Consider the following 26,126-nt stretch of genomic DNA (forward strand, 5'->3'; position numbering starts at 1 on the left):
GATGATAATGATTCCCACTTACTTCACATGGTTGCTGTTGGTCTCAAGTGAAATAAATATTTTAAAATGCTTTGCAAACTACAAAGCTCTATATAAATGGTAGGTACAATTTCTTTCCCTACCCCTAATCTTAGATATTATATTCCTGAAGTACTTGCACTCCACTGGTGGTGAGATAATTAATGGTAGAAGAATTGCAGTTCTCATGAATTACAGTGGGAGAAAACAAAAATAAATAACAGGAAAAGCTTAAAATATCTTTCCATTTTCAAGAACAGTAAAGAGAACAAACTAAATAGCCTAATAATGATACATTGCTTATCTTATGAATGCTCTATAATTAATTTGCATTTACCATTCCTTGTCCACTGGGATTTTCTTTACCATCTCCTACTCTGCATTTTGATAAGTAAATTAATTTGCTTGGTTGCAGATGCCAAGCAATTTTTCTTGTATGTAGGTAACTGTTGAAATGTTCAGTATTTTTCTGATTTATATCTTGGAGTCCCTAAAAATCAAATCTAGAGTAACTTTGTTTTAATAAATTCTATCAGGAAATTTTGTAGATGAAGAAAATTATAAAGACACTAATCTGTATATAATACAGCTTTATGTATGGGAAATTTGCTCACTATTCCTATATTCTAGAAACTACTCTTTCATCTAGCTCTTAGGACACACTTTATATTGCTTTTCTTTCTACCTTTCTGACATTATTTTCCTATCTTATTCTCAGTGTCTTCCTGGATTCACCAAAATCCAAACGTAAGCTTATCTATATCATCTCTCCTTTGAAAAACGGATCCATTTCCTTAAACAAACTATTTTGTTTATGCTGATCACTCACAAATTATTCCCCCTTTGATGTTTTTCTGTAATCTCAAACTCAATTCATCTCTTCAAGGTCATTTTGACCCCTTGTTTCCAGATGTCTTCCAATACTGATTAATTTTCCTGTAAGTTCCATCATTCATCATTGCATTCATAGTGTCTACTGTTATATTACTTGGATGCCTCAAAGAAAAGGAAAAGGGACTACGAAAATCTTCACTATTTTTTTGCCTTTTAAAAGCAAAATGGAAACATAAAGCTTACTCTTGGGTCAACTTTCCTAAACCTATAAACAGTTTTCTCAGTATCTTGTCCATTTGGGGATAGATTCCTGGTCTCTGTCTTGATGCCATGACAAAGATTGGTCATTGTTATACTCCAGGTACATCTATCAACCCACTCGGTCCACTCAATTACCAACCAGTGATGACCATATTAGTATTATCTTAGATAATATAAATGAAACAAAAATTTATTAAATTAGTCACCATGTATTACTTTTTAATAGTGTAATAAAAAATAAAAACAGTGAAAAGGAAAATGATTATGAGCTGCTGGAACCTGAAGGTGGAAAAGAGAGAATTTAGTACCAAAAGGGCATCATCATGAAAGTGGGTGAGGTACAGAGTGACTAATGTCAAAAAGAAATAAAGGCATGCCTTCCCACCTACCATACTTTTTGTACTGACATTACTGTCCTGTATTCTAGACAATATTGCAGATTAACAGGCACCCACTAGGCCATCATACAACCCTATGGCAACAGCCTCATCTCCTGGGCAAAAGCTACCAAATTCAGCTCAATTTCCCTTTATCTAGTCATCTTTTGACAAGCCTTTCAGACTTCTGACTAAGCTTCAGTATTCACTATATAAGGAGTTTTCAAAGACGTTGTAATGGGAGAACTAAAAGTTAACTGTATGTTGATGTGCATCCTTGGAGATACTGCTAGTGTGAAACTTGAGGAGATGCTAAGGTTGAAGTCACAGATTTAGGAGATGTCATTGAAAGGACAGACAGTAGTTAAAGCCATGGGACAAAGTTCAACCAGCAAAATGTGAAGAGTGAGAAGAGACCTGCAGACAAAGTTCTCAGAAATACTTCTCCTTAATAATTTTCAGGTGGAAGAACCAGTGAGATGTCTAAGAAGGAACAGTCAGAGGGTAGTAGTGTCGACTGAAACACCATTGCACAACCTAAAAGTTGAGAGTTATGTGCAATTTTTTTCAGTCAACAGTAGGAAGGCAAAAAAGAGGGGTTTACTCAGTTAAAAAAGAAAATACAGCTTTGTAGTGGAGAAAGTGGCTAATAAGATGAGGTATTAAAATAGGTTGATGGATTTAGCAAGCAAGCAGTAGTAAGAAGCCTCAGATAGAACATACAATGAATACAAAAGGATTAAGGAGCTAAAATTGAACTGCAGGGCTTCCCTGGTGGAGCAGTGGTTGAGAGTCTGCCTGCCAATGCAGGGGACACGGGTTCGAGCCCTGGTCTGGGAGGATCCCACATGCTGCGAAGCAACTGGGCCCATGAGCCACAACTACTGAGCATGCGCGTCTGGAGCCTGTGCTCCGCAACAAGAGAGGCCGCGATAGTGAGAGGCCCGCGCACCGTGATGAAGAGTGGCCCCTGCTTGCCGCAACTAGAGAAAGCCCTCACACAGAAACGAAGACCCAACACAGCCAAAAATAAATAAATAAATAAGTAAATTAAAAAAAAAAAATTCTCCTTTAAAAAAATAAAATAAAATAAAATAAAATAAAATAAAATAAAATAAAATAAAATTGAACTGCAGTGCCAGTATCAGACTTAACTTCCTCAGAATCAAACATGCATATCTTAGGAAAAAGGAGTCCCTCAAAGAGCAGAGAATAAGCCCCTTCCAAAGTGTATAATATACATTTTTTTGAAAATCACCAGAGACAAATAGAAAAACAAAAAAGACACAAACAGGAAATTCACAAAAAGAGAAAGAAAAATGACACAAGTACTTTTTAAATACTCACACTAGCAAAAAAATAAAAAAAAATTTGAGTCAACCATACAAAAAAAAAAAGAATTATATTGCCTTCAAAGTAGCATATAAAAATTCTCTGACCATACCACTGAAAATGACTAAAAATACTGGACAAAATATTTTTAAAACATCTTTTGAAATGCATTACTGATCAGGCAAGAAAGTACGGAATGCTTAGAAGTCAAAAAGGAAGTGAAAGCAGGAAACCAGGGCAGTAAGTGGAGCATTGAAACAGACTCTCACCCTGGAGGCATCCATATAACACTGCCAACCTTAAGCTTTGACCTTGTAACGGGGATGATGAAGCAGAAGGGGTAGGAAACAAAGTCTAGGATCTGCCCAGAAGTTGAGGGTGTCATAGGAGATCCTGTCCCATAGAGCCGGAACCCCCCCAAAACTGCACCCACAACGTAAAGATAAATGAAAAACAAATTTGCCCTAAAGAAGAGTATGGCATGGAAACTTTCCCACCCACAGAATGGTGCTGGGAGGAAGAGAAAACAAGTCTCCCCTGAGAAGTGATAACCACAACCCAGAATGCAGCTCACGTGGGGATGTGGCATAAGCTGAGCATTTCTCATAAAATGGTTCCCAGTTGGTACAGATGTCTCCAGGCAAATACAAAAAAATCCCTGGAAAAAAATGTATTTTTCAAGCCAGGAGTCAAAGAATTCCTACAGGTAAAAGTCCAAGAAATATGACTGGTTAAAAAAAATCATAAAAAACAAAAGAAAAATAGGGTAGCATGAACTAAGCCAGTAGAATCAGAACCAAAGACCTCAGATATTGGGTTGATTAGATTCAAATTGTAAAATAAATACATTTTGATATGTTTAAGGCAATGGTTCTCAACATTATCAGGCCCATGTCTACTTTTTACAATAAATATTTTTGTAATGCCCCTATTCTTATCATGACAGAAATTTAAAATAATCTAATCTACATATACACATTATGTATGTGTATATATATATATATATATATATATATATATCCCTTAAGTATAAAATATAGGAGACAAAGTAATAGTAAAATAATACATATTTCAATAAAAAATGCAGTAACAAAACCACACTAGAAGACATAATGAAATTGTCAGTGCTCGGTACTTGTCTATGATAAATAAATCTGGACTTAAGAGAAGCCATTCCATACAAGCACAGGAAAATTAAAAAGAAGAGGTACAGGGGAATACTAGAATAAAAATTAGTGCGAATGTATATATACAACGAGAAAGGGAATGACCTTAATTGAAGTAGCATAACATGTCAAGGCAAATTTAAAAACAATTAATACATAAAATATGAGAAAATACAAGACTCTTCAAGTGAGCTAGACCTTATTTATAAGTGCAGTACCCAATTCCCCATGTTGTAACATGGTAGACAATAGTGATGAAGTACAGCAGAAAACTTACCATGTATCTTTTAACTGTACCTCATGCTGAGACATAAATTCAGTGTCAAGTATATAAAAAGACCTTGGAAACCATACCCTTTAATAGGTGACAAGGAATAGCTGATGGATTGGAAAACAAAACAATAATACAAGAGCTTATAGAAAAATTGTTTCTGGAGACAGTATTGCAGTAGGTCTGAAAAACAACATACAAACCCAAAATAAATACTTTCTACATGCCATTTTTAAATCTCTATATTACAGACAAATTAAGAATACATAGGTTCAGTAGGCTTCTGACCATGACAGACTCACTGTTACTAGACTTCTTCAGTAAGCAACTAAACAACTGGAAAAGATATGTGACGTAACTGTTTACAGGCACTGGATGGGACAACGGGCAGTGAAAAACTGATGCTTTATGGAAGGAAAACATTCAAAATAAGCACCATGTGTGATCTGGCTTCCTGAGTAGACCTTGGGACTGAGGGTCAAAGAGAAAGAACCCAGGCACAGCACCGTGATGTTAATGAGCAGAAAAATGAAAGATCTGAGCTAATGGTTTATGAAGCAGTTGAAATTATGGAACAGACTACTGGATAGAAGAAATGTGTGCAAAAGAGAACCCTCTACCCCCATATACAGAATGAGACTTGCTAAGCACAGCAGAAAGAGGCTGCTGTTGTTTGGTGCAGAGATAACCAGATACCAGACACCCAAGGTCACAAAGTGCTGGGAGACATAGGAGTTCTACCCAGACAGGGTGGTAAGACCACACTGGATTCTTAATCCAGCACCTTGGGTATTCAGTTGAGATCCCAGTAACTCATACCTTAGGAATAAGGACCGTACCCCAGAGAAAAGGCTGCATCCTAGGACTACACACAAAACCAAAATAGATCTACACTAACTTAGAATAAAAACAGGGCTGGCAGAATAAAAAACTAACAGTAATTCAATTGCCTACCAGAATAAAACTCAACACCTGTAAAAAAGATGAAAACCTAGATTCCCTACAGCTATTAGCAGCAACGTTCTGCACACACACACAAAATTACTAGACATAAAGAAGCAGGAAAAAAGCAGACAAGATAAAAGACCTTGAAAAGACCCAAAAGTTGGAAATAAAAGACCTCAGAACAGCTATGATAAATACGTTCAACAACAAAAAGGAAAAGAAGGACTTGCTGAATAAAAAAAAATGGGGAATCGTGGCAGGGAAAAAAAGAAAACAAACAAAATAAACCAACTGGAAATTCTAGAACTGAAAGCTATATCTAAAACAAAAAGTTCACTGACTGGAAATTGCAGAAAAAAGTCAGTGAACTTAAAGATGGACTACAAAAGAAATAATATGAAATGATTTCAGATACAATAAAGGACTGAAAAATATGAACAGAATGTCTGTGACATGTGGGATAATATGAAATAGTGTGTTATATGTGTAATTAGTCCCAGAAAAAAAGGAGAGAATGGAGCAGAAAGAAAAAAAAACTTGAAGAAATAATGGCTAAAAATTTCCTAAATTTTATGAAAAACATCTTGGATCAACAGATCAAAAATGCTCAGAGAATACCAAACATGATAAACGCAAAGAAAACACACCTTGGCACATGAATGATACTTACTACTGAAAACCCAATTAGGAGCAAGGGGAACAAAGGGATACATTTCACACCATGGAACAAAGAAATGAATGACATTTAATGTCTTCTCAGAACTAATGGAGGCCAGATAACAAACATCATCAAAGTAGTAAAAGAAAAAATACTTTAAATTGACTATTCTGAATCTATTAAAATATCCTTCATAAATGAGGATATAATAAAGATACCTGAGAGAACTTGTGGCCAGCAGACTTCCACAAGAAGAAATGCTAAAAAAAAAAAAAGGAAAAAAAATTTCTTCAGGCTCAAGGGAAATTCTACCACATGAAAACTTCAATCTACACAAAGAAATGAAAAGAACTGGAAATTGGCAATATGTACATAAACATAAAATGCTATTTATTTTCTACTCTTATTTACTTCTAAGATAAATATCAATCTAAAGCAAAAGCAATTACACTGAATTGTGGAATTTACAAGTTATGTCAAAGTAAATATATGACACAATAGCACAAAGGATGACATAGGGGTGAATGAAATTATCCTTTTGTAAGTGCTTACATTTTACAGCACATGAAACAATATTAAGCAGAAAGAAAACAGGGAAAGAATAGAAAGAAAAGTGAGAAAAATAGCAAACAAATAGCAAAGATGTAGACATATCTAACTATGTTAATAATTAAATACAAATAGTCTCAATTCTCCAATTAAAAAGTAGAGATTGTCGGGTTTGATAAAAACCAGGTTTTTAAAACCAGTTTTTGATTTAAAAAATCTGGTCTGTTTCCCTGGAGATCTCTGACTATTATACCTTCTATCTATTAAAGAAATTGCATTTGTAATAAAAAAATTTCCACAAAGAAAGCTCCAAGTCCAGATGGTTTTACTAGTGAATTCTATGTTAAATAAATTATACAATATTACAAAACAGTTTTCATTATAAGGAGGGAAATTGTTTATAAGATCTAAATAATCCTAATACCAAAACCTGACGAATACATTATAAGAAAATAAAATTATATACCCGTATCCTTCATGAACACACAAATCATTAGCTAAATATTAGCAAAAAGAGTCCAGCAATATATAAAAAAGATTATATGTATCATGACCAACTGGAGTTTATCCCAGAAATACATATCTATTGGTACTATCATTGAAAAGTCAATTAATTGACTTAAAAGTCATATTAATAAAGGAGATAAAAACATCTGATCAGTACATTCACAGAAAATTTGAGAAAATCCAACATTCATTCATGATTAAAAATTTTCAGAAATTAGAAACAGGAGAAAACTTCCTCAACCTGACAAAGGACTATCACAAAATAATTAATACTGACATACTGAACACTTTCCTCCAAAGAATGAGGATGTCCATCACTTCTAATTAAAATTTTAGTCAAGTACCTAACCAGTGCATAAGGAGAAAAAACCCCACAAAAACAAAACAAAAAAAGGAAAGAAATAAAAGTCATAAAGATGGAAAAGGAGTTATCTTCATTTGCAGACGTGATTATTAACACATAAAATCCTAAGGAGTCTACAAAAGATAACAGAATTAATAGATAAATGCAGTACTCAAGAAATCAATTGTATTATTATATACTAGCAGCAAACAGTAAACAAAATTTAAGGAAATAATATATAAGAGCATCCAAACACATAAAATACTCAAGAGTAAATTCAACAAAAGATATGGAAGGCTTTTAATACTAAAAACTACAAAACGTTACTGAGAGAAATAAAAGAAAACTTAAATAAATGGTTATATATCAGGTTAATGAATCCAAAGACTCAAAATAGTTAAGATGTAAATTCTCGCCAAACTAATCTATAGATTAAATGCAATCCCAATCAAATTTCCAGTTTACAAGCTCATTTGTAATTTCTATAAAAATGCAAAGGACCTTGAATATCCAAGGCAATTTTGAAAAAGGTTAACAAGGTTGGAGGACTGATACTACCTTATTTCAAGAGTTACTGTAAAGATACAGTAGGGTTCTTCAATCTCGGCACAATGACATTAGGCCAGATAATTCTTGTGGGGGTTGTCCTATGTAGGAAAGATTTTTTATCAGTATCCCTAGCATCTAACAACTAGATGCCAGTAGCAACACCTCTCCTCAATTGTAACAACCGAAGATGTCTCCAGGCATTGCCAAATGTCCCCTCAGGGCAAAAACAACCCCAACTATCATACAATAAACTAGACAGGGTGGTATTGGCATTAGGATAGACAGATAGGTTAATATAAGAGAATCCATAAACATGCTACCTTTGTGTAGCCAGTTGATTTTCAACAAAAATTAAAGTTGAAATTAAATCAATGAAACAACAGAAGTCTTTATCAAAAAGGCAAGGCACTAGTAAGCCGCATAGCACATGGAGATCAGCTCCGTGCTTTGTGACCCCCTAGAGGGGCGGGATAGGGAGGGTGGGAGGGAGATGCAAGAGGGAGGGGATATGGGGATGTATGCATACATATAGCTGATTCACTTTGTTAGACAGCAGAAACTAACACAACAATGTAAAGCAATTATACTCCAATAAAGATGTTAAAAAAAAAAAGACATTAGTAAAATGTAGGTAGGACAATGTGTGTGTCCTCTGAGACTGTCTCATACACTGAAATCATCTAACATTCCTACACAACCGTAATTACCCCTTCCCATTATTGACTAAAGTAGAGGAAATGATCAAAATACCCTTTCCCATCACTGACTACCATTTGTAGGGAAAATAACCAAAATCTCCTCCACAAATTTCCAAACACCTTCTGTGTGATAGGACCATGCTCACTGAGAACCACTAATCTAAAGAAATAACAAGGGATTGAAACTATGGTCAGGAGCAAAAGACAAGCAGATTTGAAAAAATAAACAGAATACTTAGAGATTAAAAAAAAAAAAGAGTAATTGGAACTAAAAACTCAATGGATGTCTTAAAAATAGATCAGAAATAGCTGAAGAGAACATTAAGAACTTCTGCTTCCAGCAATGTGACCAACCAGTTCTCTAAAAAATGCATGGAAAAAACACACATTTGCATGCATTGCTGGGCTTGCAGAAAGCTGGGCTTGCAGAAAATAAAGGTAAGAGCCTCCCCAAATAACCCTAAAGGTAAAGTTAGAGCAAGGAGCAGTAAGCTATAAGCAAACAGGAAAGGCAGGGCTTCCCTGAGGATGGATAATAATATTAGTGCTGTAGCACATGACTAGACTGAGTCATGGGGCCAGCAGCATCTTAACTCTCTTCCACACCGAGGGATTTTTGAAATTAGTTATAATGATGAAGGCTATGGAAACCCATAGTTCCAGGCAGAAGCAAACACAAGTTACTTCTAGAGGAAAGTTTTCTCAATTTAAGCCTGTACTATTTCCATAGATATAATCAAACATGTATGACCTCATAATCAAAGATAATGAGACACCAAGAAATAAACCACCATGAGGAGGGTCAGCAGAAACAACAAACTACCAAGTTAGACTTCTAAGAACTTTATTGGAATTGTCAAAAACAGCCTATAAAATAGTTAGAGACAAAGTTTTTAAAGAAATAGAAAGAAAAAGATGAAGTTACAAAAATGAACAACCAACAAGAGACTAGCAAAAATAACCAGGCATATTTGAAAATAACAAACTCAACAGGACTATTAGGTATCGAATCAATACTGCTGACATCTCAAACTCAGTGGAATTATTAAACAACACTTAAACATAGATAAAGGTTAGATTAATAAACTAGAAAGTAAATATCAAGAAATTACATGGAACACAGCATAGAAAGATAAGATAAAAATGTAAAAGAGGGACTTTCCTGGTGGCGCAGTGGTTTAGAATCCGCCTGCCAATGCAGGGGACATGGGTTCAATCCCTGGTCCGGGAAGATCCCATGTGCCGCAGAGCAAATAAGCCTGTGCGCCACAACTACTGTGCTCTAGAGCCTGCGATCCACAACTACTGAGCCCAAGCATCACAACTACTGAAGCCCGCATGCTCTAGGGCCTGTGTGCCGCAACTATTGAGCCCGCATGCTGCAACTATTGAAGCCCGTGCACCTAGAGCCCACGCTCCGCAACAAGAGAAGCCACCGCCAATGAGAAGCCCATGCACTGCAACGAAGAGCAGCCCCCGCTCACCGCAACTAGAGAAAGCCTGCACGCAGCCATGAAGACCCAACACAGCCAAAAATAACAAAAATTTTAAAAAATTTAAAGAAAAAGAAAGGAGAACAACAACAGAAAGGAAAAAAGAAAAGAAAAAATAGGAAAAAATCCAGTCTGAATAGATAGCACAAAACCTGTAATAAAAATATATCAATAATGGCATTAAATGTGTACAGACTAAATGTACCAGTTTAAATACAGACTGTCAGATTAGATTTAAAAATATAAAAATCAGATATATATGGTCTATAAAGGACATATAAAACAAAATAATATGAATAGCTTGAAAAAAAAGAGAGGAAAGAAACTATATTAGATCTTATGTAGCCCCACACACAAATTCATATGTTGAAGTCCTAATCATCAATGTACTTGGGGAGAGAGCCTTTAAAGACGTAATCAAGGTTAAATGAAGACTTCAGGGTGAGGCCCTAATCCAAAATGACTAGGTGTACCCTTATAAGAAGAGGAAGAGACACCAGGGATATGTGTGCATCCATGTGAGGACAAAGTGAGAAGGCACCATCTGCAAACCAAGGAGAGAGGCCTCGGGAGAAACCAAACCTGCCAACACCTTGATCTTGGACTCTTACCCTCTAGAACTGTGAGAAATAAATTGTTTAAGCCACCTAGTCTGTGGTATTTGGTTATGGCAACCTTAGCAGACTAGAACGTCAGACAAATATTAACCAAAAGAAAGCTGGGTTTATTAATATTAACAGAAAAAATATACTTTGAGGCAAAAATATATTCCTAGGAATAGAGAAGGATGCTACATGATGAAAAATAATTGAATTTATAATTTAAATATTTATATGCATACATACAAAAATGGACAGATCTAGAAGGAGAAACTGACAAATTCACCACTTTAGATACTGATTATGCAAACCAGCTGAAGAGGACATTTTGCAATTATTTGGAGGAAATTTGAATATGTTATGGGTTTTAGATAAGATGAAAATGTACAATAGAAAAGAGATTACTGGCTAAAAACTTACCAGGTTATGAAAGAGCCATATATTTAGGCAAATATTGATACATACATATGTAGACAAACACACAAACACACATACACACACAGAGACATTGGGAATATTTACCAACAACTAATTCTACACCACACAGGTGCTTGGAGCTAGATATACAATGATAAATAAGGAAGATCAGATCCTATCCTCATGGATTTTATATGTCAAAGCAACTCAGATTGTAGGTCTCATGGGCTTCCGCTCTTTCTATGACACACACTTCTTTGAAACTTTAAAAAAGTCCTTTGAGCCAACTAAACACAAAGCTAGAACTCGACATTCCTTAGTAATTCAATTACAACTAGGTGTTCCCTGGTTGTCTATTTCTTTTATTCATTAAAAACGGCCTTTTTTCCTTCTTTTAAAAATTGTTATTATTGACATACAACATTACAGTAGTTTCAGGTGTGTAGCATGATGATTCAATATTTTATATATTGTGAAATGATCACCCCAATAAGTCTAGTTAACGTCCATCACACAGTTACAAACATTTGTTGTCTTGTGATGAGAACTTTTAACATTTACACTCTTAGCAACTTCCCAGTATAAGTGCATTTTTTTTTTTCTTCTGGGTATAGCTACTTAACCTAGAGAGTCCTATACACTTTTTACATCATTTGTAAAACAGTTTTACATTTTATACCATGTACTGAATCTCCTAAGGAAACAAAAGTGGCTAAATCAACATTTCTCCGATATTTTGGTGATCTATGTCTGACTTAAGAAAAAAATTTTTAAGAAAGTTAATGAGGCCTATAATTGACCTGATAATATAAAAACAGTGATTTTAAAACACTACAAATCCATTTAGTATTAATTAAAATTACTAACTATAAGAAATGCCATTTCAGAAAATAGACAGAAAACAGTACATGAATGAAAGAATATCTAAGCTTCAGATTTTTTAAAAAGTAGCATTAGATAGCAAGCACATTGTATATTGATCATTTGGAGAGGCATGTGGTCAAGTTTACAGTTCCGAGTTCTGGCCAGGTATTGCTCAGCATCCCACCAACTGGACTTTGAAAAGCAGCCTGGGGCTTCCCTGGTGGCGCAGTGGTTGAGAGTCAGCCTGCTAATGCAGGGGACACGGGTACGAGCCCTGGTCTGGGAGGATCCCACGTGCCGCGGAGCAACTGGGCCCGTGAACCACAACTACTGAGCCTGTGCGTCTGGAGCCTGTGCTCCGCAATAAGAGAGACCGTGATGGTGAGAGGCCCGTGCACCGCGATGAAGAGTGGCCCCCGCTTGCCGCAACTGGAGAAAGCCCTCGCACAGAAACGAACACCCAACACAGCCAAAAATAAATAAATAAATAAATAAATTAATTAATTAATTAATTAATTAAAGAAAAAAAAAAAAGAGTTTGCAGAGAGAGACATGATGAGAATCAAGATTTAAAAAAAAAAAAGAAAAGAAAAGAAAAGAAAAGCAGCCTGGCCATGCACTACGAGACACCAAACTTCCTTCCTGAGCCAAAAAAGGAGTGATTTTTTTTTTTTTTTTAGCATGGCTCAAGTGTTTGCAGACATGATAGCTTTTTAATTTTTTAAGAAAACATAATTTAAAATGAGTAGATACAGGGTCACCCAGAATTAATTGAACAGGCATACCTATATAAAATATACCTAGAATAGACAAAGAGACAATGCCTTCAGGTACTCCTATAATTTTCAGTCTGTGATGGGATTATTTATCTGCTTTTTCTATTTCTACTTTTAACAGTTTAACTGCTAGACTATTCATAATACATATACCTATAGCATTATTTTCCCTTCTATCTTTAACAACACCTTTCTAATATATCATAGATCCAAATTTTATTTATTACACAATTGTAGAGATTAAACATCAGAGGTGGGTTTCCCTGGTGGCGCAGTGGTTGAGAATCTGCCTGCTAATGCAGGGGATACGGGTTTGAGCCCTGGTCTGGGAGGATCCCACATGCCGTGGAGCAACTGGGCCCGTGAGCCACAACTACTGAGCCTGCGCATCTGGAGCCTGTGCTCCGCAACAAGAGAGGCCGCGATAGTGAGAGGCCCGCGCACCACGATGAAGAGTGGCCCCCGCTTGCCACAACTAGAGAAAGCCCTCGCACATAAACGAAGACCCAACACAGCCAAAAATAAATTAATTAATTAATTTTAAAAATCAGAGGTAAATTATTTTTAATAAATATGAAGATATTAAACTATTGCTATTAAAGTAATATCCAATGACTGTATTAATTCAATTCTTAGAGCATGAAAAAAATAGATCAAAGTATATGAAGTGATAGTTTACAGTTATGATTAGATTTATGGCTTTACTATAGAAATTTAAATTTCTATTTATATCCATAGTATTGTTCCTCAAATTTATCAACTGTAAGGATTCCTGTACCTCAGGAATTTCATGAATAAAATAACTTGAATTCCTATCAAAATACCAGTGGGATTCTCTTGGTAGTGACAAAGACTTGACAAAGTGATATTAAAGTTTATCCAGGATTGACATGTACACACTGCTATATTTAAAAAGGATAACCAACAAGGACCTATTTTATAGCACAGGGAACTCTGCTCAATGTTATGTGGCAGCCTGGATGGGAGGGGAGTCTAGGGGAGAATGGATACATGTATATGTATGGCAGAGTCACTTTGTTGTGCACCTGAAACTATTACAACATTGTTAATCGGCTATGCTCCAATATAAAACAAAAAGTTAAAAAAAAAAATAAAGTTCATCCAGGAGCTACAAGAATATTTTAGAACACTAATACAGGGAGATTTGCTTTCTAGGTACTAAAAGGTATTACAAAGACAGAGAAATAAAGACACTTGGTGGAAGAAAAATCAAGACAAACAATAAAAAATTAGAGTCCTGAAACACACATCTTAGAAATAACATATAGAAGAAATCATTAGGTAACAAAAGAGGCTTCAAGTTAATGGAAAGAGTTCAAACAAGAGATACTGAGTATGGGGAAATTTAGAATAAAGCTTTATTTTATGTAAAGGTATAAATTAAATTTTAGATGGATTTAAGAGTTAAAAGAAATAAACCATAAATCAGAAAAAATATAGATCACTATTTATCTGATCTGTAAGAAACAAAGGCAGAAACAAAATGCAAGAACTCACCAAATGAAAGAGCAATGAAATTGGATATGCCAAAGATGATCTCAGATGAGGCAAAATTATTATTTGTAGGTGAAAATATTTCATACCTTGAAAACCATAAATACATTGAAAAATTATTAAAATCAATAAAAAGAAGTTAATAAGGTGGCTGGTTACAAAAATGTTACACAAAATCAATTCCATTTAGAAAAAAGATTATAAAAATAAAAGAAGGAAAAAAATGTCAATTTTAATAGTACAGAAACACATACACACACAATGATAATATACCCCAGGACAGATTGTAGACATGTGTTTAGATTACTTAACTCTTCTTTTACGTTAACAAAGTATAGTTTTCATTTTCACTATTTAGGTCCTGCATATCTCTTATTAAACTTTATTCCTAAGTGTTTTCATTTTTTGTTCCTTTGGTAAATTAAATATATTCTTCAATGAGCAGAGGAAGATAACAGTTTCTCTCCTCTGTCCTCCATCCTCCTATCTCCCTTAGCAAAAGGGTCATGGTTTGATAATTTGTTTACTGACAGCTCAGAAGAGCAGAAACTATACCTTCCACAGCTCAGTGATTTGCCTCTGCTCAAAAAATGCTAAAAGCCAGCTCTATACTCTTGTTTAGGGAAGAAAAACCATGACTGGAGAAATAAACAGCAGGGAAAAAACACAGGGACAATGTAATCTGATGAAGAAAGATGCACCTTTAGAAAATGCTCCCACTGAAATTCTCTGAAGAAAATTTTAACCTAAACCAGTTAGTTTAGAACAGAGAGAAAAAAGGCTGTCTGGAATTGAAAGCATGATTTGAAATTTTAAAATTAAATAGGAAGAACAGTGAAAGGAGACAGTCACACCTGAGAACTCAATATGCTGGGAAGTTCAAGAGGAACAATCCTACAACAAAAAGCAAGACAGATGGAAATGCTAAGAAAAAAATAACAAGAAACGTTAAAAGACCAATTTTGGAACTAACAGTTGAATAAGAGGGGTTCTAAAAGGAGAAAAGGAAACAAGTAAAGAAATATGTAAAGAAATTACAGAAGAAAATTTCTAAACACATGAAAAAATGAATATTTAGTACAGGTGACCCTGTTTTTGTACTAAGACTTTCTCAAGTGAAGGAAGTAGCATGTTTTACATTACGGCACAAGTTCCTAGTGTTGTTGAAGAACGGAAACAAACAGTTTGCAGAATGGCTACTTTGAACAGCACTGTTTTATGGATAACAATTGTTTTTGCCTAACTCATCCAACATCTCTTTTCATAATAGCACTTTGGTTTGCTTTTGGAGAGTCCTCCTTTCCTTACTTTAAATCCTTGTGGTTTAGATGGGGCTCACCTCACTCCCCAGCTCAAGGGGTGGGCAAATGACTGCTGTCTAGCAAACCAGAGCGCCGCATTACAGGTTAGAGCAATCCTGGGCTTTTGCTAGAACTGCTGGTAATTCTATCCCTCTTGGCATGTGGATTGAGCACTCAAATCCAGATAGCTCTGAAACTATTCTAATTCCTGGAATTATAAATTACGCAAGTCAATACATTTCCTTTTTTCCTCCTTAAGCCAGTGGTTCTCAAATTTCAGAGCACATCAAAATTACCTAGAGGGTTTGTTTTAAAAAAAAAATAATAACAGAACAAAACAAAAGACAGATTGCTGAAGTCCATATCCTGGGGGGTAAGTCTCGATGAGGGCTGAGAATCTGCATTTCTAACAAGAGTCCATGTGATGCTGATGCTGGTCCAAGGACCACAATTGTGAATGATTGCCTTAAGCCATTATGAGTTGGTTCATATTACTTACACCTGAAAGATTAGTGACCAACATATCTCCAAACAGATGGAAAAAAATGAAATAACCCTTGAAGCAAAGTGAAAATTAAAATGAAAATTTTAAATTAGCCAGAAAATAATGAAAATAATAAGAAATTCATACCAACACCTATGCAACACAATGAAGCTTTTCTTAAAGGAATACTTATTGTCTGGAATCCTTATTGTTAATAAAAATAAAGACTAAAACTAAGTATTCAACTTCAGAAAGTAGAAAAAATACAACAAAATTAATAAAACAAAATTAACAAAAGTTGAACACTTTTTACTGTAAGATCTGAAAGTAAAGAAACAGAGAAAACCAACAAAAGCAGCAGAAAATATAGATATGACAAAAGCTAATTATTTAGAAACGTAAATCCACAAGAAGCCTAAATAGGAAGAAACAGACAAAATAAAAATGTAAAATGCTAGAGATTATTAAAATCCAACTGCACAATGGGAGAGACTAAAAGAATAAGAGAATCTTATTGCCACTTTATGGCAATGTATCAGAAAATATAAAGGAGGTAAATAATTCCCCAGCAAAATATACCAAATTTGACCAATCAGAAGTAGAAAAACCTAATAGATAAGACTTTGAGAACATAATTTTTTAAACTACAAAAGGCAAAGAAAGGGCTCAGTCAACTAAGCCCATGCGCCACAGCTACTGAGCCCACACTCCAGAGCCCGCGAGCCACAACTACTGAAGCCTGCGCACTCTGCGGCCCGCGTGCTGCAACTACGGAAGCCCACACACCTAGCGCCCGTGCTCCGCAACAAGAGAAGCCACCGCAATGAGAAACCCGTGCACAGCAACAGAGTAGCCCCCGCTCGCCGCAACTAGAGAAAAAAGCCCACACACAGCAATGAAGACCCAGTACAGCCAAAAAATAAATAAATAAAAATAAAGGACACAAAAATAACTTGAAAAAAATGGGTCAACATAACCTATATGCTCCTCCAATCCCATTCTCTTCTCTGGTCTCAGAGTAGCATTATCATGAACTCAGCGTTCATCATGTTTTATATTTTTACCACAAATATAAGTATTCACAGACAATGCATAATATTACTTGATGGTTTTAAAAAATTAATAAAGATAAATAATATTGCATCGATCATTCTGCCACTTGCTTTATTAATTAACATTATAGCGGGATTTTTAAAAAAGTAATCCAGACTGATAACGGTAGCTGTAATCTGTTCTTTTAAGTCGATTTCATTTTGAGAATATACTATAATTTAATCATCCTCTTGGTAATAGACATTTAGGTTGTTTCTGGGTTGTTGTTGTTGTTGTTTTTCTATTACAAGCAGTGCTGCAATAAACATTTTTTTGCACAATTCTCTTTGTGTACATGTGACCATAACCCACAGAGAAAACATTTTGCGTCACGATTCAGTACTCACACACACAAAAACACCCAGCATAACCCAAAAGTATATGAAACAATAGTTACTCTTACTACATGCACTGCACTCTGATGATTTTTATTCTGTTCTATTTCATTAAAAAATAGCAATAATACTTTCCATAATCTACCAAATTAATATCAAAAGGCACTAGTGGGTCCCAGCCTACATTTTGAAAAACACTGCTCTGGTAAATCCACCTAGAAGTGGAATCAAAGTATATAAAAAATTTTGATTCCACCAGATATTGCCACATTGCTCTCTCAAGTGGATTCATCAATTATGAGTCCCATCAAGACTGTGTGACATTCTTCACACTACTTAGTATGGTCAGACCTTAAAATTTCTGCTACTTCTATGGGAGTGAAATGGTATCTCATTTAAATCAGTATCTTTTTATTTGTTTACTGAATATTTATTTTTTTCTTTTATAAATGAGTTTATTTGCTCATTTTTCTGTTGGGCTTTTACTTCCTTTTGATTTATAGTCTTTTATATATTATGGATATTAATTCTTTATCAACTACATGCATTGCAAATATCTTTTCCCACTCTATATTGTATTTTCTAACTTCGTTTATACTGTTGGTGCTGGACTATTTTATGTCAATTAGGTTATGCCTGGTAACTATGTTTCCCAGAGTCTTTTTTCTGGATGGTTCTGGGTTACAGTCAGCCAAAAGAGAAACTCATATAGTACAAGATATGGAAAGCAAAAACAAAGCAGAAGCCATTATCATGGTCAGCCACGGTAGCACACACAGATCTGACCAGCACGTCCTGGCTTGTCCTCTCTGGTGCTCTGTGCCCACCTTGTCTTCCCAATGTTGGTCCCACTGACCAGCAGCCTGACACCATCCCTTGTCTGCAAATCCAGAGAGGCTGTCACAACACAGAGGCAGCAGTTTCCATAGCTCTCCCCAGGGGCTCCCTCTCCTCAGTTCCTCTGCAATACCAGATATGCTTGGCTTTTTGGATTTCCCTGCATGCTCTGATTTGTCTATCTAGTCCAGGGCTTCTGAAGACTGGTTAGTGAATATTTCTCTAATGTACTGTATGTACTGACTCTTCCCCTACCCAGCAACTTTCACATTTGTGTAAGTTCTTTTTTAAAAAAAAATATTTTTAAATTTACTTTTATTTTTGGCTACGTTGGGTCTTCGTTGCTGCACGTGGGCTTTCTCTAGCTGTCGTGAGTGGGGACTACTCTTCGTTGCGGTGCACGGGCTTCTCATTACGGTGGCTTCTCTTGTTGCAGAGCACGGGCTCTAGGTGCGCAAGCTTCAGTAGTTGTGGCACATGGGCTCAGTAGTTGTGGCTCGCGGGCTCTAGAGCGCAGGCTCAGTAGTTGTGGTGCACGGGCTTACTTGCTCCACGGCATGTGGGATCTTCCCTGACCAGGGCTCAAACCCGTGTCCCCTGCATTGGCAGGCGGACTCTTAACCATTGCACCACCAGGGGAAGTCCCTTGTGTAAGTTCTGAATCTTCAATTTTCATAACACTTAAAGTGGCTCTATCTTCCTGACTGAAACCTTTGCCAGGTAGAAATTTTAAATTCTGAAGTAGTCAATTTAATCTAACTGCTTATAATTTGTGTTTTTTGTGTCTTGTTTAAAAAAAAAAAAAAATCTTCCCAAACCTAAGAGCTGTAAAGTTTTGCTTTACACTTTTAGATCTTTAGGTATGTTATGAGGTCGGGGTCCAATTTTACTTTTTCTCTGTAGTCAGATATAATCCCAGGACCATTTACAATCTTTGCATTATTTTCCAAGATCTGAAAGGCACCTCTGCCATATATTAAGATTTGTATATATTCTCATTGCCAATGGTCTATTCATCTTTCACTGGGCCATCACCTCACTTATTTACATATACTTACATAGTTGTATAATAAATATAAATATCTGGCAGGGAGAGCCTTCAAACTTCGATTTTCATCTACAAAATTGTGAGGTTATTGTTGGTCTTATTAACTTCCAAGTCAATTTAAAATCAACTTTATTGGAATTCTGAATGAAATTACACTGAATCTGTAGATTATAGGAAATTATGCTCTTTAAAATATTGAGTCTTGCCATTTATTAACAAAATACCTTTCTCCATTTATTTAGGTTTGCTTTTATATATCTCAATATAAGTTTATCATTTCTCCATAAAAGTTTTTCATGGTTTGTTAGATTTATTCCTAGGTATAGTATATTACAGTTTATGTTCCAGTTGTGAAACAAACCCTCTTTATTTTATTTTTAATTTTTAAAATGTTTTTAAGAATTTAATTGTGCCATGACACCTAATGATTGCACTTTTTTTTTTTTTTTGGCTGCGTCGGGTCTTCTTTGCTGCACGGGCTTTCTCTAGTTGTGGCGAGTGGGGGTTACTCTTCATAGCAGTGCACGGGCTTCTCATTGTGGTGGTTTCTCTTGTTGCAGAGCATAGGCTCTAGGCACGTGGGCTTCAGTAGTTGTAGCACGCAGGCTCAGTGGTTGTGGCTCATGGGCTCTAGAGCGCAGGCTCAGTAGTCGTGGCGCACGGGCTTAGTTGCTCCACGGCATGTGGGATCTTCCCGGACCATGGCCCGAACCCATGTCTCCTGCATTGGCAGGCAGATTCTTAACCACTGTGCCACCAGGGAAGTCTCAGCAAACCCTTTTTAAAATACCAGTTTCTAGTTGCGAATTCCTAGGATGTAGAACTCTCCTTACATTCCAGATATTCATTTGTTCTTAGTTTGACTTTTGTGTATTGAATTTATAACTAGCAATCTTGCTAAATTTTTAAATTTATTCCAATTATTCCAATAATTTATCTATGGATAACCATGGATATAAAATCATATTGATGTGAATAACAAAGCATTTGCTTTCTTCTTTTCCAATCCTTAGATCTTTATTTAGTTTTCTTCTCTAATTGCATTGGTAGCACCTCCAGTAGTATCAATAACAAACCCAAGAGGGGACTCTAGATGGGCTATTAAAACTGAGAGGACTAAAAGCAACTGCTTAAATCAGAGAACAGAATCTCAAGTCAGCCAAGTAGGAAAAAGAAAGAAATGACTTAATAGCAGTTCCATACAATGATCCTATTAAAAGAAAAATCACTGTCCCCAGAGGCTTTTATTTGTAACAGTATAGAAGTGAGGAAGCAGGCTAGGTATAAAGAGACCCTGGTTCAAATTTAGCACAGGCAACTGAGCTCCTCTAACCATGATCATATACCTGCTTTCCCAGTTAATGAGGATATCTATGAAATTCAGTTGTCCTTAGTAGAAGATTCTTGAAAAACTGAGTTTTAAAAATAATTACAAAAACTATAGATAATATTAACTCTCTATCCCAAAAGGAAAGGAAACATTTGACTTTGATCCTTATTAGCCCATATATTTAAAATAATCATACAACAGACAAGACTTAAAGAAAAATTTTAAACTTAAAGTTTTAGAGGTCAAAATTCTTGACTTCTTGCTTGACTTGTTCTAGATTTTCTTTTAAGAGAACATTTTCCCCTTTACAAAAACATTTTCTAAATTTAATATTTGTTCTCTGCTTATATCCAAAGTATCTATACTTTACAGGTAGTTCTTCATTATATGAAAATGCATATGTTAAAATTTTTACTTTATATGGAAATTTATTATGAATCTGATTTTACAGAAGTGGAAACTGTCTTACTAAATTACTACTTCCTATTGATAAGTGCAAGCATATTAAAATCTATTTATTAAAATTTGGTGATCCTATCTACACCAACAAAAAGAACAATCTCTTTATCATATGAGAATAATTCAAGTCATAGCTCTTAATATGTTTATTTTAACCAAATTTCAAAAAACAAAAATTCCAGTGTAAGTTTAGAAGGAGCTTTGCAAAAGGCTCTTCAAGTTCATAAGAACTGAATTTGACTTGTACTTCCTTATTAATGGAGAATAAAGAAAGGCTAGCTGAAGGCTGCTAACAACTTTGTAATTCTCTGGAAATGGCACTTGGGCTTGGGGCACAGGACTAGTATTTCAGTGGAGGGATTTGGCAGTATGAAGTATAGACATTTTCTGTTGATTAGTCTTCATCTTAATCAGCCCTTATTGTTCAAACAGGAACAGACTGGATCTCCTAGCAGATATAAGCATGAGGATTTATGTTTTTTAAAGTTGAAAAGTAACACTCTGAACAATGTTGTATGTTCATTAAAAATATACATACTTAGTATTAAAGGCTAAATTAATTTCCTTTTTTGAAAGGATCTCCAAGTTTAAAAGTATTAGCCATTTTTCATAATCCCTTGTATTAAAACCATACAATAAATAATCTTATTTTCACCAAGACCAGTCTAAAGTAAGGAAGCTATGTAAAGTTACTTCTTAAACCCACAATTTCTACTTGTTATATTATAAGTTGCTTCTGGCCCATTTCTTTTCTATAGGCATTATTTTACTATTTATTTTGCTTAGAATAAAACGGCAATCAGAGAATCAACCTAAAATTGTGATTATTTGCCACTTGGCTTCTGACCATTCTCATCAGGCAACTTGGGAGACCTATGCAGCGCCAAATGAAGCTCTGCCCACACAATGTCTTGTGGTGGGTGATGAGAATGGCACATTGTCTGCCCAGTCTGAACAGAGGTCACAGCAGGGAGAGCATCTGCTAAGATAATGTGAATGAAGGAAACAACCATAATTGCCTCATTAAGAGATCTCTGGCCAAATAATCACAAGAAGAAAGGAAACCACCCTAAAATTAGGTATATAATAAGGAAAATTTGGGGTAGAATTAAAAAATGCAGAATTAAGGAGACTTGGGTATTCCACTGGTTTTGCTAATTTTCTTAGTCACTGTATGAATGAATGGAAACGTGGATGCAACAGTTCAGTTATTCAACTCCAGCCCTTGCCAGTCATTAGTAAGAAGCAGAAGATGCAGATTCACAGCTGTCCAGGATACAAACAAATGTAAAATATAGGGTTGTGGGGAATTGCTTACAAGGGACCAAAACTTAGGAACTAAGATTTAAAGTCTATTTTGAAATTACAATGAAGAGCATACAATTAAAGACATAAGTGGGAAAGAGGTAAAATATAAAAGAGCAAAGTCTAAGAATGGGAGGGAAAAAAGGAAAGGGAAAAAAGGAAATTGTCTCTGCTTAACCAATTTACTTTCTTCTGTTTTCTATCTCTGTGTTTTAAAAATAGATTTTTCTTATGTCAATAGTATATAATTACAACTAAATCCTCAGTCACTTTAAATTATATATAATTGAATATATATTTCATTCAACTGCTGATAAAATTATTTCATAGTAAAAGCTAAGGTAAATATTTTCCCAATTTCGATTTAAATTAAGCATCTAAGCTGAATGAAAAACTAAAATGTATTGAAACTGTGACAAATTATTTTTGCATTTCCTGATACTTTGAGATTAAGCTTTATTAACTTAATTTGTATTATATAGTTAACATTATATAAATAGAATCTTGTAGTGAATTATGATTATTAAATTTTTCTGATTCCAACAAACACAGTAAAATTAGCTTGTTACAACCACAAGCCAGGTTTAAAATAAGCAAACTATTTGATGACTTTGATGTTTTGCACCCAAAATGTGCTGGCTAATTTTTCCATTCCATTTACCATTCCGGTCTTTAAACCGCCTTAATCTCCTGCCCTCAGATGTTGACCTTGTAAGAATAGGGGTCATAGGTCAGAACAGACAGACCTCAAAGGATCTGGACTATCAATTCATGCCTGAGAGATTTCTCTTCCACAGTAGGAACCTACTAAACAGCAAATTCCTAAATCTAATCACACAAGTATCAGGGTGAAACAGTTATTTATTGGAATTCGTTGATTTACATTTTTCAAACATCTCCCGCACCTAAAGAGCATTTTTCTTTTTCTTTTGGGAGCAGGTTCTGGGACATAATAAATATGAAAATAAAATCATGGAAAGAACTTTTAATGTAAAACAGATATCCTTAATAAAATGGTACCATAAACCTGAGTACAGCTTTATTGTTTCCAGGAATGCTATGTGGATTTCAAAAATATAGAACTAGAATTCCTAACTATAAAGTACCTGGGAAACTTCAAATTATACCACAGAGATAATGAGTGGAAGAGATTATACTGCCATAGAGGTAGATGGGGAGGGGGTGGAGGAGGGTTACCACTAGATAGTTTTGAGCTCACTTGCTCTAAAGGTGAATGAGGGCATTAAATAAGTATTTTTTCTTTTTAATAAACAGGTGAAAATATACAGTCCTTCAGTGAGGACAGACAAAAGCAAAATTTTTATGGCTTCCAAATCTTCTTGCAAATTAAAAAATTTGAAACCACAAAACTAGGACCCTGTAAAAATAACTCTTCTATCATACATCTTTAATTTTTTAAAAAAAGGCAAGTTAGCCCTTCTGAGCTGAGAATAATTTAGACATATATAATGAGTTTCTATTTACGTTCACTTTGGTCTTTCTGGCCATAAATGGTAAATATAACATAATGTACCATTCTAACACCATTTTAATACTAGACTATAAGAAATGTCAAATTTCATAATCAGTTTTTAAGTCTAAATGAAGAGCATCTTAAAAATGATAAATTAACAAGTCTTTCTAACATGAACAAATGAATTTCCTACACTTCCATGCCAAAAGCAGTAATACTGAACATCATAACAATTGACCTTCTTTCTAAACAAAATACATTAAAAGTTCAACTCATGTAGAAAATCAAGAAGCTTACTCATGTGCTAATGCAGTGATGCAAACGTATTATTGCCTGAAATGGAATGAAAGCAATAGAACGTTGGTATTATTTTCTAAGTTATTTTAAAAATCTCAAGTCAACATTGTTGAAAGGGAACTTGCATTATTATGAATAGCACTTCTTGCACTGTGCGGTTGGGTCAAAAGATGTGGAAGGTTGAGAACAAAGAAGACAGTCACTAAGCTAGAAGAAAATTACAATAAAAAAGGAGGTTAAAAAAAACCATAAATAAAAGAACACAAAATTATATGTATATATCTAACATATTTATACCTATCATGCATATATGCATTTCAAATATTTTTTTAAATTACACATATTTTTATTCTTTAATTATTAAGTATTAAAATAATTTAATCTACATAGAAACATTTCCAGACCATTTGTTTCAGTCCACATCATTTTTACTAATAACACATATGTTAATACAAACTGAAATTTTATTATATAAAATATTTAATTCTATATTACAGGTTGACATGATTATTTCATATAAATAAGATAGTGACAAATAAATAAAATCCTCATTCTACTATCTTCCCCCACAATTTCATTCTGTTAGAAGTTACTTCTTTTTCCTCATAGTAAATTGTAGCTCTTTAAAGAATAAAAAGATACCAAAATATACGCCAGTTTTTCAGAATAAGAAGAAAGTTTTTAAATCTTTTACTAACAACAACCTTCATGTTAGTATAAAGAGAGCTTTTATAAGGTCATTAAATCTCTTTACTCTTCTGATAATGAACAAAAGAAAAAGTAAATAGCAAATATAAGTCAAAAATTATTTCATTTAAAATTTTAAGAAAATATTTTAAACATAGAGGATTTAAAATAAAACAAGTTAACATTTACTGCTATTACGTAGCTGGACACTAGTAACAGCATACTAAATTCAGCAGAATTAAGACAGTAAAAAGTAAACCCACTTTCTTTTGCAAATAGTTTACTTAAAATTAAGATAGAATCTTTAAAATTATTTTTTATTTCTTACCACTGAAACATAAATCTTCACAAAAATATGGTTCTATATATAGATGTATATATATATAGAACAAATAAGTTCTCTTGAGTGACGAAACCAAAGTTTGAATTTGTTAAAATAAACACTTTAGAGCTTTAATTTTTTAACCTGAAATAACAGAAATTAAACTTTCTAATTTAAAAACATTTCAAGAGAAAAGATATAGTTTTCAACAGATGGTGTTTGAACAATTCATATTATTCACAGGTGAAAAATGAGCCTAGACCTCAACCTCACACCTCACACAGGGGAAAAAAACTCTGTGATTAATCAAATTTGGAGTTAATCAAAGATTTTTTAAACACGACAAAAAATAAAAGATTGATAAACGTCTTTATCAAAATTTAAAACTTTTGCTCTGTGAGAGATACTTAAGAGACTGGAACGATAAACCACAAACTCAGAAAAAATATTTGCAAATCACAAATCTAAGGACTTATATCCACAATTTATATAAAGAGCTCTCAAAATGCAACAATAAGAAAACAATCCAGTTTTCTGGATTTTACAATAATTACTAATAGTAAGATAGAAACATTATAATATACTATAATAAAAGTTATATGAATATCTCTCTCTCAAAACATCTTATTGTATAAATTTAATGCCTTTCCCATTTTAACTATGCACTTATCATGCACTGTGGCCATAACTTTTGCAGCTTGGGGTGCAACAGCGAAACTATCACAAATTTCTTTTTCCTTCTTCACAATTTCACAGATAGAAGATTCCTTCATATCATATCTTAGCAACCTTAGCACATGATTTTTTTTTCCTGATTAAGTCAAGAACTTTCTCCTTTTCACTCAGAAGAAGCACTCTGAGGCTGTTCTTTGGCATATCCAAATTGCCAGCATCACTACTCCTGTGCTTTGGAGCCATTATTGAGTAAAAAAAGGGTTATTTGAACACACACACTGAGATATCATGATAGTCAAACTGATACC

General features: G+C 34.5%; 1 protein-coding gene across 2 annotated transcripts in view; it reads right to left on the reverse strand.

Moving 5' to 3' along the window:
* The window catches only part of LIN28B (lin-28 homolog B), a 122,204-nt gene that overhangs the window by 17,333 nt on the left and 78,745 nt on the right, over positions 1-26,126 (reverse strand). The window lies entirely within an intron of this gene.

Source organism: Balaenoptera ricei, chromosome 12 (genome assembly GCF_028023285.1).
Source record: "Balaenoptera ricei isolate mBalRic1 chromosome 12, mBalRic1.hap2, whole genome shotgun sequence".
Taxonomy (NCBI): domain Eukaryota; kingdom Metazoa; phylum Chordata; class Mammalia; order Artiodactyla; family Balaenopteridae; genus Balaenoptera; species Balaenoptera ricei.